The following is a 17,625-nucleotide window of genomic DNA, read 5'->3' on the forward strand; positions in this document are numbered from 1 at the left end:
AAGGTGGGTAATACTTAATCAGATGATGTAATGCTGTTCCTGGTGTCGTTGAGGAGACTGTGAAGCAGTAAAATATCCAAAATATCTGAGAATTAAGTATTTTGACGTTTATCAGACATATGATCCACATAAGTCTTTAATCGATGTTTCATAAATGGCTGGTTTCGCAGGGATACCTCTAAATATCTACAGCTGGACGACTTGCCCGTAATATGTATTAATCCACACAATCTCCCTTGAGAACCAGCCAATCTACTGGTAAAAACATTTCTAAGTCCCTGCACTAGTTCCTGCGATTAGCCTTCAACGTAGAAAAACGCGCCGGCGAGCTTTTGTGTCCAAGCTGTTGCTTTTACAACTAGATACTATTTCCTCTCTAGCTGACCACCTCGTAGCTCCTATGATCGCCACGAGATATTACTCCAAACACAAATTAAATATCAACCCGATGAATGAATGAAATCCCGTGCTTCTTGACAGAGCGTAGTGGAACGATGCGGGAGACCCGCACCGTCCCACTAGGCAAGGTCCTAATGGAGGTGGTTTGCCATTGCCTTCCTCCGACGGTAGTAGGGATGAATGATGATGATGAAGACATAACAACACCCAGGCATCTCGAGGCACGTGAAAATCCCCAACCCTGCCGGGAATCGAACCCGGGACCCCGCGCTCGGGAAGCGAGAATGCTACCGCAAGACCACGAATTGCGGACATGAACCAGATAAAACATAACACATATTACACGCTCATCATAACCATAAAGAATAAATTGCATAACCAATCCTCCCTCGTGAATCAGTCTGTTACTGAAAACCGTATTAAATTCCTGTAACACTATGAGACGAATCTGAACATACGGACTGAAAACTGTGTTAAATCCCTGTAGTATCCTGAGACGAATCTGAACATACAGATAGGGAAAAGGACCAGGGGATTTTAGTTTATAATATTTATAGATAAATAATTTCTGTGAGATATGCTGATACATGATGTCATTGTTCTTCACAGTTTTTACAAGATTTCGTCATGGCTGAAGTAGAAATGTTCCATAGGATCGATGTTGCTACTTGGCAGATAAACGTAGAACATTTATTCCACAAAATTCGTCGAGAAAGCCTTCGTTAGCACATGGCTGTAAACTACTTTCGCATATTAGTAAGCAGTTCACTGTTTTTTTTTTAAGCAGTGTTTTAGGTTTATTTGGATCTTGAAGGGTTTATGAACTATAGTCCCAACAACAGCTGTTCTAGCTTTCAGAGCTATGGAAGACCGTAAAAGCTCTCAGGCCATGGATTAGTAAGTACTAACACAAGGGCGTACGTCGAAATTGCACCGTGAGTGTATCAGAAAATAACATATGAATTTAACCGGTGGGGTAATAAGCGAGAGGAAGCTGAACTACTGGTGCGATGCACAAAATGGCGTAATAAACTGCGTGATAAAGCAAAGCGGACAACGGAAATTTACATAGTTACAAATTGCTGTACAGCAAACATTTATAGCAACTGCTTCAGATGACGAGCTAGTTGTATACACAAAATATTCGTGTAAACTCTCGTGGGTTAGCGCAATATAATCAGCAGATTAAGCAAACATACTTCCAGATGCGGTCTGCCAATTATGAAAAACTAAACAGTTCGTTCAGACACATTTTCCTGTCCTGCCGCACTGCAGTACGTGGCGAAAAATATCCGAACACTATTTTCTGATTGCCTCAAAGATGTCAAACTGTGCGGCTGGTCCCGGCGGAGGTTCGAGTCCTCCCTCGGGCAAGGGTGTGTGTGTTTGTCCTTAGCATAATTTAGGTTAAGTATTGTGTAAGCTTAGGGACTGATGACCTTAGGAGTTAAGTCCCATACGATTTCATACACATTTGACCATTTTTGATGTCAAACTGATACTCCGCTCCCATTTCATTCTATTATGGTATTCCACCATCAACGACAGGTCCAACTATGTTCTTTACAGAAGAAGATGAAAGACAAAAAATTATTAGTGAATAGCCGTCTTAGAACAATACACTATCATACCAAAGTATCCAGCTACTAGCTACCACAAGAGGCGGGCTCACCAGTGTAAAAGGAGACTTGAAGCTCTGTGATGACAGTAAAGAAGCAGTAACAGCAAAGTGGGTTGGTCAGGAGAGCTCAGTGGTTTGTAATATGGGCTAGTCATTGGATGTTAACTGGCTTTGTTTTGCTTTAGGGCGCTCATTGGATGTTAAGCCCGCCCGGCTAGCCGAGCGATCTAACGCGCTGCTTGCCGAGCGGGAAGCCGTGCCGGTCCCCGGCACGAATCCTCCCGGCGGATTAGTGCCAAGTCCGGTGTGCCGGCCAGCCTGTAGATGGTTTTTAACGAGGTTTTCCATCTGTCTCGGGGGATGAAGGCTGGTTACCCTTATTTCGCCTCAGTTACTCTATGTCGGCGATTGCTGCGCAAATACTGGCTCCACGTACGTGTACACCACAATTACTCTACCACGCAAACATTGGAGCTACACTCTTCTGATATGAGACGTTCTGGGGGGGGGGGGGGGGGGCGGTGAGGTGGGAGGACTGGACTGCTATGGCTTGTTGTGGGGTTGTGAACCACTGAGGGCTACGGCTGGACGAAGCCTCTCTGTCGTTTCTCGGTCCCCTGTTCACTACACAATACATACACACATTGGATGTTACCCACTTCATAGATATTCAATCATTCTAGGGTTGCTCAAGTCGACTGTTGATGATGTGATTGTGAAGTGGAAACGCGAAGAACAAACACAACTCCTCTACTGCCGTATAGAAACCATCGAGCACTGCTGAGGTTGGTTGCAAAAAATCGCATGAAGCCCACGGAAGAAATCAGCGCAGTAACAGTGCGTGGAGAGTAAAAATGAATGGGGGTACAACGTTGCAGGAGTTCCTCATATGCCACAATTTTTTATAGTCGGTTGTAAGCGACGCTTAGCGTGGTGCATGGAGCGACGACATTGGACAGTAGATGATTGGAAACGAATGATTTGGAGTGATAAATCACGCCATACTCTGTGGAAAACCGGTGGAAGGATGTGGTTTGGCGGATGCCTGTAGAACGTTACCTGCCATCGTATGCAGTACCAACGGTGACATGCGGGGGAGCCAATGTTGTATAGGGGTGTTTTTCGCAGTCAGAGTGTGCTCCCCTCGATGCGCTTGGAAATAAGCTAAATGCGGAAAGACAGGAAGACATTTTACAGCACTGTGTATTACATACAATAGACGAACAGTTCGGAGATGATGATTGTATTAACATGAAGAGCACCCTGTTGTTAAGTAGCGCCTGCGACGTAGTGCTTATTGGACAGTAACATCCCTGAAATGGATTGACCTACCTAGAGTCTGCACCTGAACCCCATGGAACATCTTTGGGATGTTCCATACTCGGCGTCCAACAGCACCAGCTTCTCTAGTTTCGGCTCTTGAGGAAGGATGGGCTGCCGTTCCTCCACACACATTGAGATACCTTATTGAAAATCAGCCTAGCAGACTTCAAACTATCATAAAAGCGAAGATGACCATACCCCGTGTTAATGCCACTAATAAGTGTTCGGATACATTTAGTCAGATTGTGTATGTCGATTACCATTAAATTGTAATTGCAGAATAGTTCGGTAAACATCAAAATGAGGAAAAATATTTGTAAAATTGAAAGAACTGTCTCACAGTAAGGATCACGGTGGAAGCATGTAAGGATTTCCCCAGGAAGCAACTGCGATGATTTCTTTCGCATATCATATCTGCTGCCCATAAGTCACAACAGCACAGCGCAGCAGGTACATCGTGGGATAGAATAGTGTTCTCCCCTTCTTGTTCAGTTCATGGGTGATACATGGGAAGAAATATTGTTGGTAGCCACAATGAAAGCTGGAAGTCTTTCAATTTTAGATCACTGGTCAATATACCGAAGAAGTTATACGTTCCTTGAATGGTACTAAAATCTTATGTCATTTGATCTCCACACTGAACGGTCAACAAAGTAAAAAAAAACACATTTAGAAACGGAATGAAAGTTCGAGGAGAAGAAGCAGACACTAATTTCACTGCGGAAGTCCGCCTGCTTAGCTGGGTGGTAACGTGCCCGCCTCCCATGCAAGCGGGCCCGGGTTCGATTCCCGGCCGGGTTGGAGATAAACTCTGCCCGGGGTCTAGGTGTCGTCTTGTCCTTATCATCGTTTCATCCTTTCACCCCAGCGCGCAAGTCTTCCAATGTCGCGTCGAATGAAATAAGACTTGCACTTGGCGGCAGAACTTCTCCGAATAGGGGCCTCCGCGCCAACGATGGCACACGCTCATTTCATTTTTTTTTTCGTTGATGAAACTTCAGTTCTGTCAGAGACGGCAAAAAACCTTGAAGGGAATGGATATCGTCTCGAAAAGAAGTTGGAAGACGAAAATCATTTACACTAAAACAAGGATAATGGAATGCAGTCAAATAGATGTATTTCGTGTGACTAGGGCCTCTCATCGGGTAGACCGTTCGCCGGGTGCAAGTCTTTCGATTTGACGCCACTTCTGCGACTTGCGCGTCGATGGAGACGAAATTATGATCATTAGAACAACATAACACCCAGTCCCTGAGCGGAGAAAATCTGCGACCCAGCAGAGAATCGAACCCGGGCCCGTAGGACTGACATTCTGTCGCGCTGACCACTCAGCTCCCGAGGGCGGACATGCAGTCAAATTAAATAGGACGACGCTGAAGGAATTAGATTAGAAATGAGACACTAAAAGCTTAGAGGAAGACCAGTGCTTGTTACACTAAGTATGTTCAAGTGGATGTAGGAGGCAGTTGTGCAGTGATGAAGATGATTGGACAGGATAGACTAGCATGGAGAGCTGCATCAAACCAATCTTCAGGCTGAATACCACAATAACTTAGACTTCTTAAGATTTCGGTAATATTTTCTCTCTGACATTCTAAAACAGACATTCTGCTTAGTACTACAGTATTATTTTCTCTGTTCAATATGTTTTCACGAGCGTCCTTTCTTCACGTCTCCTGAGGGAATTTTTATCCATGTATTTGACAGTTTTAATGTATTTCGTCTTTAAGTTTCCCTTCTATAACAGTAACTTCTTGTTTTAATTTATTATTATAAAACTTCATTCTAGATGATCTATGTAAAAAGTTATTATATTCAGAATGTACATCATGTTGGTAACTCCCATTCTCAAACCTGTTCTTCATTATCTTCCATTTTGTTCCAAATTTATTATCTTCTTGTCCTCCTATATATAATGTGTATCATTTGCTGATCAGTATGGTTGGAATGATGCAGTTCTACGTTTCTCATAACATTTGCATCATTAACTCACAATTGTATGTCCCGTTAGTGAGATATTCTTGATTTAATGAATTGACTATTAGTTACATAGCTGGCATATGCACACTGAAGGATTGTCCGCCCCCGATAGGCCGGCACGGTAGCTCAGCGTGTTAAGTCAGAGGGTTAGAGCTGCCACCTGTAATAAAAAAACTGAGTTAATGGATCAACGACGAACTGAAACGGGTGTCTTACGACGTACGCCCCGAGCAGATGAAACGAAAAAAAAAGGGTAGCTGAGTGGTCAGCGTGACGGAATGTCAAGCCTAAGGGCCCGGGTTCGATTCCCGGCTGGGTCGGAAATTTTCTCCGCTCAGGGACTGGGTATTGTGTTGTCCTAATCATCATCATTTCATCCATATCGACGCGCAAGTTGCCGAAGTGGCGTGAAATCGAAAGACTTGCACCAGGCGAACGGTCTACCCGACGGGAGGCTCTAGTCACACAACATTTTTTTTTTTTTAATGAAGGATTCACATTTCTCTCCATATATTTTGTAAAATTCTATTGTGTAAATTCAGCACAAGATAAATGATACGTGTCTTTCATACCATCAGAATAATAATCATGCAAACTCTTCCCAGAGTTATACTACATGCAAGTTATACTCCCCATTACAATTTCAAATTTGATCTGTCCTCCACTAAAAAGATATATATCGATTTTTCTTTCTTTCATGAGTGAGCCCATTTCACGAAAATCATTGATTACTTTCTGGTTCCGGAACTTGATTCTGATTGCCTTTTAAGCCTACGTGATGAGAACAACTTTCAGTGCAACAGCATGAAGCTGTGTTTTGTGCGTGAAGAGAGAGAGAGAGAGAGAGAAAAGAGAGGAGGGGGTAAGAGTAAGAGGGAAGAAAAGTTTGCTTGTACTGATGATTGTACACTTTAGAATAAATGTATTAACTTTTAAAGTACTTCTAATGTTGAAAAATGTCAAAAGACGTCGAATTCTGGCTCGTGGTTGCCAAATACAAACGCAGATAGCTTCCCTGAATGCGTTCGCGCATTGTAAAATACAACTTTTAATCTAATTTTCTTTTACATGCAAGTTTAATATATTGAATTCCACTTGCTTACTATACCGAGACATACGCCTATCATCAGATTAAGTGGAAGATGATGCTCAATACATAAGGTAAAAATTGATGGCAGGGAATGAAAACCTCGTAACTCCATCTGTCTGTGGAAACCTCGTAATTCCAGTAACCAATAACTCCACAACCAAAGAGAGATTTGAAAGTGCATGGGTTTCTCGAATCCGTCAACAACTAGGCTTCTACTATACAGCTACAATTGCAGGAACTTTCTGTAGCTATTTATATTACTTTTAAAGAAGTAGTTCTTGCTTCTCCTCTAAAATTTAACAAAACGGAGTCTTCATTGCCTACCATCGAAGTAGTACTGTAACGGGGATTTTTTCTCCTTGTAAATTCGAACAGTATCTTTCCATCTATGACTTATAACATTAGGGCTGATTGAATGTAGCACATGTTTTACCGATTCTTTTTTACGGATAGTAGCACGAGGTTTATAATTGAAGAATATGTTTTGTTGCGCTTTACGTAAAGTAAATGTGAATCTTATGTAATACTGGTGTACAAGAAGTGTTATAGCTCAGTAGGATAAAAATCATCTCTGTAATTAACATGGCGGCAGGGGGGGGGGGGGGAGGCAAGGCAGAACAGTTGAACAGTTGCATCGAGAAGAGGAGGATGGTTTTTTGATGGTGACATGTTTGCGGAAGTGCATTGTCGGTAGGTGTGGGAGGTTTTTTCATTTTTAAGCGAGGTGGTGACGTGTGGAGCGGAAGCAGAATGCGAAACGACTTACAGTTCAGTTGTTTGAAGATTAACAACGAACGCAAAGATGCTGTTACCCGGAATTGATCATGGCGTAGTTGTTGGATACGTGTGTGAAATTTTACTAATTTATTCAGTTTACGAAACGACACATCGCTGTATTGTCAGATTCCTGAACCAGTAAGGACATCTTCCAGCAGTTAAGACAATCACAGTTACAATAGAGAAACTACACGTCTTTGGAAGAGCCACATTCATAATATTTACACCAGTGTGTGTGTACGAAAACTTGACAATATGCAACTTCCAGCATTTCACAGTAAGTGCAGTTAACGGTTCAGAACAGACTAGAACAGTGTTAAATATCCCAAAACTAATTAATAAAATCAAACTGTGTTGCATGTTCAAAACGGTATAGTGGAACTCATGTTATCAGCAACTGACGTATATGTAATAATGTAATAGCAATAGGGAGTATCTCGCAGTTAGGAGCCGTAAAGTTTCGGTATGAATAATGTTAGATATGCGCACGTTGTTTACCAGAATGTTATTAATATGGAAATGCAAGTGTATGCAAGCAGATGTACGCTAGAATTCCAGTTGTCTCTCTGGAATGTAAGAATTGAATCGTATGTGGAGATGCAAGTGTATGTAAGCAGTGTACTTGAAAAGTGTTTCGTCGACGTCCAGTTGCCTTTCTGGAACCTTAGAACGAATCGCATGCAAAACACAAATAGTTAAACAATTCAGTATCCGTTTGTAACATGTGTTTCGTCATATTTGTCTTTTAATTGTTAATGAGATATGCACACATAGATTGCCAGAATCTTAACATGTAGATGTACGTGTACATAAGTATTTTGGTTTACTTGAAAAGGGTTATATCGTAACGTATCGAGTTGCTTTTCTTGAATTTAAGATAGGAATCACACGCAAAACACAAATAGTTAAACGATACTGTAACCTCTTATATGTGTATTATGTCATATTTGTCTTGTAATTGTGAAAGAGATTTGAGCGAGTGTGCGCATGTGTGTTTTGCCTATGAAGCAGTACAATTGTTCTGAAGGCCGTTTAAGAGATTGCATCGAAGGGAGTAGTGATTTATTGGCAAGGACTTTGATTACAATTACGTCATACAGAGCGTACGTATTTTCGATAGAATGTGTAGACTCCGTAAAAATGAAAGTTTTAATACAGTCAATATCACGGAGCGATCTTCTAGTTTATCTGTGACGACGAACTTATACACGGAATTGATTTCACTGTGGAAACACATAGACATTTATATACATGAGGAATGAGCTAGCGGCGCACCTTCATTCGAGGCATAGCCCATGTAATACATACCATAAATAACTGATGGGTTTGAAGCTTCCTGAAAGACTAAAACTGTGTGCAGGATCGGCAATCGAAGCGGTAACCTTGCCTTTACGGGTAAAGCTTTTATAGAGTGAGCTACACGGATATGACTCACGACCCGCCGTCATAGCCTCATTTCCGCCAATAAGTGTCTACTGCAATCGAGAGTACGAAAGAAGGTCTGAAAAGCTGTAAGTGAGCATTAAGTGCGGAAGGCAAGTTTATGGGTTCGAGTCCAGATCCTGAACAAAGTTTTAATCCGTTAGTATCCAAGGTCTGAAGGACGATTGCTGTTTGACATCTTTCATGTCCCGTATTCGTGTGCTGCATATTGGCTACTCACGCAACGAATATAAGCCCTACTCTTACGATGGCCGCCAGCGTCGAATGTTTCTGACGTCTGTTCCACCCGGATGCCTTCTGCTTCCCAACTACCAGGACAAATACAGTCAATTGGATTAAAGGAATGGCGCTGTGTTAAATTATTGGTCTTTCCTGCAGGACAAATACAGGAACGTACAATGCTGGGGGAGATACCGGTTCTGCTTTGCCAACTATCTGAGTCCGTTGCTCTTGGACTATGGTCTTCCAGGTGCGAGAAGAGATAGATGAGATAGTCCACGATTTATGATAGATCTAAATCTGTGTACACATGGGGCTGTACTCATCATCATACAAGAAGACGACCTGCACAATTTGCATGCTCAGCTGTTATAGGGTTTTCTTACCAGTTTAGTAGTTTTTTATTCACCTAAAAATAATTAATATAGAGTAATGAAGATTCGGGAATATACTTGTCCAAGTGACATATTTAAGTGATTAATGTTGGAAGATCACAGGTTAATAAAAGCTCGAAATAAGCCACTACAGATTTGAAATGCTGGTACATTAATAAGCGGTATAAACGACAGAACGTTGAATGCAAGCATGCAGGCATGCATGCATAGTGTTGTACAGATGCCGGATGTCAGTTTCTGGGATGGCTGTTGCACTTAGTCGGTCAATACACGAACTGTTAACGCTGTTTGGGGATTATACTGGTGGCACGTACGTGCTCGAGTGAAGATGGATATGGTAATCGAGCAGGCCAAGACAACATGTCTAATCTCTGTAGAGCATGTTGGGCTACAAAAGCGCTATGTGGGCGAGCGAAATCCTTTTTGAAAACACCCCGTAGAATGTTGTTCATGAACGGCAGCACAGAAGGTCGAATCCAGATTGATGTGCAAATTTGTAGTTACTGTGCGTGAGATAACCACGGAGAGCGCTCCTGATGTCATACAATATCGCACTCCAGACCGTAACTCCAGGATTAGCTCTAGAGTGCCTAGCACACAGACAGATTGCTTGCAAGCCCTCATCTGGACTCCGTCTAACCAACACACAGCCATCACTGGCGCCAAGGGAGGACCAGTTTTCATCGAGAAACACAACAGACCTCCACCTTCCCCTCCAATGAGATCCCGCCTGACATTACTGAAGTCGCAGATGATGACGGCCTGCGGTCCGTAGAATGCACGCTACAGCGCATCTGCATTGGAGATGTCCTTGAAGTAGCCGATTTCTAACTGTTCGTTGTTTCACTTATGCCCGCACACCAACCGTCGTCCCGTCGTCCCCACTGCACAGATATCGCTTCGCTGTCCCCCCCCCCCCCCCTCCACCCCCGCCCCAACCCCCTGGCAGCGGAGCTGATCTCACAAGTTTGTGTATATATTGTCCCAGCTAGTTAAGAACCATTCCGTGCCCTGTGGGTCGGGCATAAAACAGCTTTGAATCACGTTGTGAATCTAATCGTGTGAACTAGCAGTTGAAAATTAATCGCGTTTTTCCAGAGATATTTCATACACTTCCAACCACGACGGATCCCTAGTTCCGTTTCAGCCGCGCTCGCGAGTGGCCGCTGTTAACTGTTGCGCTGCACTTCAGTGTTTACATCGCTGTACTTGCGCTTCGCCGAGTGCCGTCCGTCCGTTAATCTCCGTGTTCGTTCCTGTTCCTTGTGATCTGATCGCTCTTTCTGATCTTGCTGCTGCTACTTGGAATTTCGGTTGTTTAACCGAAATTGCTTCGCTGGATTAACCATGGCTACAAACCTCAGGAAGAATACTCTGGTATTTGCTTTTGACAAAGAATCCCGTCCTGTTCAGCCGACATCCCTGGAAATAGATGACTGGATTACACAGGTAATTGGTCTAAATTCTGAAACCGTTCATACCTGGCAACTGGATCAGGAAAAATACTGTGTTTTTGTCAAGTTAATCAGTGCTTCGACTGTTGATAAAGTGTTACGAAAGTGGGGCTATGAAGTAGATTTTGTGCATAGAAATGGTTATAAAAGTAAGGTTTCCATCTATAGAGCGGACATTCATTACAAAACCGTTCGTGTCTTGAATCTCCCCATTGAAATTGAAAATGATAAGATTAAGGAAGCTCTTTTAAACTACGGAGACGTTAAATCAATTGCAAATGAAAGATGGTCGCCTCGCTTTAAACTGCAGTGTTTTAACGGGGTCCGCTGTGTAGAGATGGACGTTAAGACGAATATTCCGTCTCACATAACTGTTTGTGGGTATAAGGTACAAATTGTTTATACAGGTCAGGAAGCTACATGTCATATATGTAACGAAACCGGCCACTTCAGACCGGAATGTCCGCGGCGAACTGTTGTGCTTAAAAGTAATTTGATACAGCGTCAGAAGCTTACCTTAAATGATCTGTTACCAAAGAATAGCCCGGAACAACTGGTTGAGGATGTTAACGCAGCGGGACAAGCTGATGTCTCCCTTCACGATAACAGTCAATTTCCCCCGTTAACAACAAAAGGAAACCCCGTTGCCACTACTCGTGAAACTGAAATGCAACCGAAAAAACGACCTCTGGAGATAACTGATAGTTGTTCAGAGGACGAGCTGTCTTGTCCCACCCCCTCACTTCGCAAGCAAAAACAGTGCGATGAGAAGGCAGAGGAACCTGAAGGCAAAATGCGAATGGAAACTAATGAACAGAAAGATAATACACATACGGTACCAGAAAATGAAAGGGGTGTAAGCAGCATTAATTTGCAAGAAACAACAGGTGCAGTAGCCGATTGCAAAGATCAGAATCTATCTGTTAATAAACAAATTCAGGGAGAGGATGCAGAACTGCAGTCTCCATTTGTTTCCCTCGATCAGAAAGTGAGTGAAATTAATAAAGAACGAGGAAGTGGTGGCCAAACTGAAATCACGGTCAACACCTCAGGGCAGGCGCCGGCAACCGAAATTGCTAAAGCGTCTGCTGCTGCTCCAGATAAGCCGCGAAGTAAAATACCGACGCAACCAAATGAGAATGTAGCTCGTAACCAAGGGAAGGGAAAATCCAGTAGGGGCGACCCAAGCCCAAAGAATGTTCAGTCCGAAACGGTCGTACACGAATCACTGGAGGAAAAATCAGAAAGTTTACCAGGAAATCACTCTGCTTGCGGTACAAGAGAAAACATCAGAAGTAGAAAAAAACGGGACAGTAACTAATAAACTGATTGAAGTGTTATTCCATGTTCAGCCTTCCGAGAAAACTGTTACAGCTTAACTGAACCCTGAACCACAGTAAACTACATTAGTTCAACAAAACAACTACATAGTGACAGCACAATGACGCAATCTTATTCTGTCACCACTATAAACATAAATAAAATCACGACCGGTTTGAAATTATCGGCCCTTATGGAATTTTTGTACGAATCCGCGACTGATATTGCCCTGCTACAAGAAGTTCTAATTTCGGATTTGGTAATTCCCGGTTTTGTCAGTTACATCAATGTGTCTCCCGAAACAAGTGTTGGAACAGCTATTTTGGTAAGGGAAGGGATTATAGTAAGCGAGGTGGAACGACTGGAATCCGGAAGGGGAATAGGACTAAATATCTATGATGTGACTATCATCAACTTGTACGCCCCTTCAGGAAGTTCTCATCGAGCTGACAGGGCACGTTTCTTCAAAGACGACTTGATATACATGTTAAGGAAATCACGAAGACAGTTATTACTTGGAGGTGATTTTAATTGTGTTTTAAATCGAAAAGATCAGTTACCTAATTTTAATTTCTCAAGTGAACTAAAACAATTAGTTACTGGTTTAGAATTAAAGGATATATGGGAAATCAAATACCCCTCCATTGTTGAGTTCACTTATGTCACGGCAACATCACGTAGCAGGATTGATAGACTATATATTTCTAAAAATCTTGTAACTTCCGTGACAAAAGTAGAAACCATTCCTACGTACTTTTCAGACCATTCAAGTGTCTTAGCTTGCATAAATCTAACAAGACAGCCGGTTCGCCGATTCAAGAATCAGTGGAATTTGAACACTTTCTTGTTAGTTAATCATGATTTAGAAGATCTGATTAAAGAAACATGGGCAATATGCCTGCGAGCCCGTAGTAGATGTGCCACTGCTATTGACTGGTGGGTTAAAATGGCAAAGCCAAAGTTGAGGAAAGTTCTTATTCAATACAGTGCCCAGAGCGCAAGGGAAATGAAATGCACTATAGAGTATTACTATTCAGTTTTGAGAGATCTATAAGATCAAGTCTCAGCAGGTTCCTCACTTCGGATAGCAGACATCAAAAAAGTCAAAGCCAAGTTACTTAATATCAAGAGAAGTCAAATGGAAGGGTTGAAAATAAAATCGAAGGCAAATTCGGTGTAAGCAGATGAAACTACTTCCCTATATCATTTAGTGAAGCATACGAAAAACGGGAGAAGGACTTTTATTGAAGAAATTCGAACAAAACACGGCACGATTCTCAGAACCCAGCAGGATATCATGGACGAGATTTATCGCTATTATTGCGAGCTATATTCTGTACATCAAAGTAGTGATGCTTCCTTGGAAGAATTCCTTGACATCCTAGCCCCACAGCTGACAGAAGATGACAACGAAATTTTTCTCGAGGTTGTCAGTGAAGAAGACGTGTATGAGACTCTGTGCGCCTCGCCACCAAAAAAATCCCCAGGACCGGATGGTCTGCCAGCAGAATTTTACATCCGTTACTGGCCAATAGTGGGTGCAAAAATCACGGACATTGTAAATGAGGTTATTCAGGGTAAAATGATTCCGGCTGAGTTTAAGGAGAGTAAAATTGTTCTGGTGCCAAAAAATAATGGAAACAAAGATTTAAATAATTTTCGTCCAATTTCACTGCTGAATTCTGATTATAAATTAATAGCTAGAATAATAAACAAGAGAATTTCATGCCTTACAGATAAAATTATTAGTCAACATCAGAACTGTGCGCAAGGCAGAACCATTTTTCAAAATCTAGCGGAATTCAGGGATATCATTGCAATAACTTCTGTAACAAACATAAAGTGTGCTTTATTGTTTTTAGATTTTTATAAGGCGTTCGATGTAGTAAACCATGAATATCTTCTACAGACATTGAAGAAAATAGGTTTCAACGATAGGGTTATACAGTTGATTAAGAACATAGCAACTGGAATAAATGCTAAAATAGCGGTGAATTGTCAACAATCCAGGCCGATGCAAATACAACGAGGTGTTCCTCAAGGAAGTCCTCTGTCCATGTCGCTCTTCGCAATTTCGCTGGAACCTTTCCTCCGACATGTCCATGCTACAATAAAAGGCTTAACATTATCAGGAAACAAAACAGTTATAAGAGCCTATGCTGACGATATAGGGGTCATTATAAGGAATAATGACGAGGTAACCACGCTAGCAACAGTGATTGATTCGTACTGTAGAGCATCTGGAGCCAATGCAAACGGAAAAAAAAGTAAGATGTTAAATCTCAGAGGTTTTGATAATATCAACGTCGAGTGGGCAAACTTAGTCCGACAACATAAAACACTTGGGATCACCCTGACAGCATGCCCTATGAAAATGACGGCTTTAAATTGGAAAGTTGCAGCAGATAAAGTGCAAGGAGCCATTGTAGAGAATTTAACTCGATATATGAACCAAGTTCAAAGAACACAGTATATCAACTCATGCATCCTTGCTAAGGCTTATTATACTGCCCAGCTGTTTCCAATACCGAGAATGATAGCGAGGAGAATAATGTCCAAAATCACAAAATTTTTGTGGAGAGGTGAAGTGTTCAGAGTACCTGCTAAAGTAGCCACTTTAGATCCTAAAAATGGTGGACTAGGATTAACTGATATAACGGATAAAGCCTCTGCTCTTTTTATCAAAAGGCAAGTTAATTTAATAAGAGACTCGCGAGAAAGCATAACCAGCCAACTTTTCGACATCATTAAACCTCCAAGCCTGCTTCCCCCGATTGACGTGCAGAATATCAACAGTCGCTTACAGCACGTGAGGATTTTCTATGTTGAGTTTAGTTATGTCAGTGTCGAACTCAGGCAGTCCCGACACTTAACATCGAGAGCCATAATGCGGGAACGAAAGAAAAGCGAAGGAAGAAACAAAATAGAACGACAGTTTCCAAACATTGAGTGGACTGAGATTTGGAAAAACATTAGTTCTAATGTGCTCACGTCTAATATAAAAACGTCATGGTACAAGACAGTTAACAACATAGTTAGCACCAATGAAAGACTGCACGCAATCGGACTCTGTGAAACAAATTTATGTCAACAATGTCATCTAGTTGACACAGTAATTCATCGATATACTTGCAGTGGTCACATGAATAGTTGGAAGTGGATCCGGGAGCAAATAGCTCTGATTACAAGAACATCCCCTGAGTATATATCGCTGTCATTGATACACAGGCCTAAAGCACGCTATTTCCCAGAAGCAAAAAATAACGCTGTGTACTGGTTGCTGGGAAATTTTGTTAACTACGTCCTTAACAAATTAGGATCCGATAGCATCATAGAGTTCAAGGTACACATGCTGTGTGAGTTCCACAAAATTAGAAGCTATTCGAATCACAAGAAAAAGTTCGGTAATATGCTAAAAATTGTATTTGAAAGAATGGGCATTGGTTAATATAAAAAAGAAGACTGTGTTGACAGTGATGTATTGTAGTTACCTTAAGGATACTATTTAAGATTTTACAGTATGTTTATGATGTGTGCTTTCTCTACTTCAGAGAGTAGTTTTTTGAAATTTATAATCTAATGTACAGAACTTATGTGACATTGAGATTGTGTGTCTAATAGTGCCAAACACAAATCATGAAAGGTGCATTATTGGCTTATACAAGAAATTAGGAAATAGACAGTTTTTATACAAATCTCCTTATCGATTGGTTAAAACCATAAGATACTATCCGATAAATGTAAAATTCAATGGCTGGCACATTGCCCTGTTCATTTTTGCAGTGAAAGACTGATTATATAGATCTGATCACTTCAAATACTTAGATTCAATTAATGTCCAGAAAGTGTAGTTGGAAGGCTAGTCAACTTTATTATATATCTCCTTTCCGCCATTCTCAAGTATTTATGTTTAATTTAATTCTTTCTGGTGATTTAGTCAGTAACACAATCTTCTGTTGTCTTTCCTTAATGTCAGCGCAATTGAAATGATCAAACCGCTTTGTTTAAATAACATCATGTATGTATAACTTAGTATGTATTTGCAATGTGTAACATTGTTTTTTTAATAAAGGTTTTATAAAAAAAAAAAAAAGTGGTCAGCGTGACGGAATGTCAAGCCTAAGGGCCCGGGTTCGATTCCCGGCTGGGTCGGAAATTTTCTCCGCTCAGGGACTGGGTATTGTGTTGTCCTAATCATCATCATTTCATCCATATCGACGCGCAAGTTGCCGAAGTGGCGTGAAATCGAAAGACTTGCACCAGGCGAACGGTCTACCCGACGGGAGGCTCTAATCACACAACATTTTTTTTTTTTACTGAAGGATTCACATTTCTCTCCATATATTTTGTAAAATTCTATTGTGTAAATTCAGCACAAGATAAATGATACGTGTCTTTCATACCATCAGAATAATAATCATGCAAACTCTTCCCAGAGTTATAATACATGCAAGTTATACTCCCCATTACAATTTCAAATTTGATCTGTCCTCCACTAAAAAGATATATATCGATTTTTCTTTCTTTCATGAGTGAGCCCATTTCACGAAAATCATTGATTACTTTCTGGTTCCGGAACTTGATTCTGATTGCCTTTTAAGCCTACGTGATGAGAACAACTTTCAGTGCAACAGCATGAAGCTGTGTTTTGTGCGTGAAGAGAGAGAGAGAGAGAGAGAAAAGAGAGGAGGGGGTAAGAGTAAGAGGGAAGAAAAGTTTGCTTGTACTGATGATTGTACACTTTAGAATAAATGTATTAACTTTTAAAGTACTTCTAATGTTGAAAAATGTCAAAAGACGTCGAATTCTGGCTCGTGGTTGCCAAATACAAACGCAGATAGCTTCCCTGAATGCGTTCGCACATTGTAAAATACAACTTTTAATCTAATTTTCTTTTACATGCAAGTTTAATATATTGAATTCCACTTGCTTACTATACCGAGACATACGCCTATCATCAGATTAAGTGGAAGATGATGCTCAATACATAAGGTAAAAATTGATGGCAGGGAATGAAAACCTCGTAACTCCATCTGTCTGTGGAAACCTCGTAATTCCAGTAACCAATAACTCCACAACCAAAGAGAGATTTGAAAGTGCATGGGTTTCTCGAATCCGTCAACAACTAGGCTTCTACTATACAGCTACAATTGCAGGAACTTTCTGTAGCTATTTATATTACTTTTAAAGAAGTAGTTCTTGCTTCTCCTCTAAAATTTAACAAAACGGAGTCTTCATTGCCTACCATCGAAGTAGTACTGTAACGGGGATTTTTTCTCCTTGTAAATTCGAACAGTATCTTTCCATCTATGACTTATAACATTAGGGCTGATTGAATGTAGCACATGTTTTACCGATTCTTTTTTACGGATAGTAGCACGAGGTTTATAATTGAAGAATATGTTTTGTTGCGCTTTACGTAAAGTAAATGTGAATCTTATGTAATACTGGTGTACAAGAAGTGTTATAGCTCAGTAGGATAAAAATCATCTCTGTAATTAACATGGCGGCAGGGGGGGGGGGGGGGGAGGCAAGGCAGAACAGTTGAACAGTTGCATCGAGAAGAGGAGGATGGTTTTTTGATGGTGACATGTTTGCGGAAGT

This window comes from Schistocerca serialis, chromosome 6 (genome assembly GCF_023864345.2).
Source record: "Schistocerca serialis cubense isolate TAMUIC-IGC-003099 chromosome 6, iqSchSeri2.2, whole genome shotgun sequence".
NCBI lineage: Eukaryota > Metazoa > Arthropoda > Insecta > Orthoptera > Acrididae > Schistocerca > Schistocerca serialis.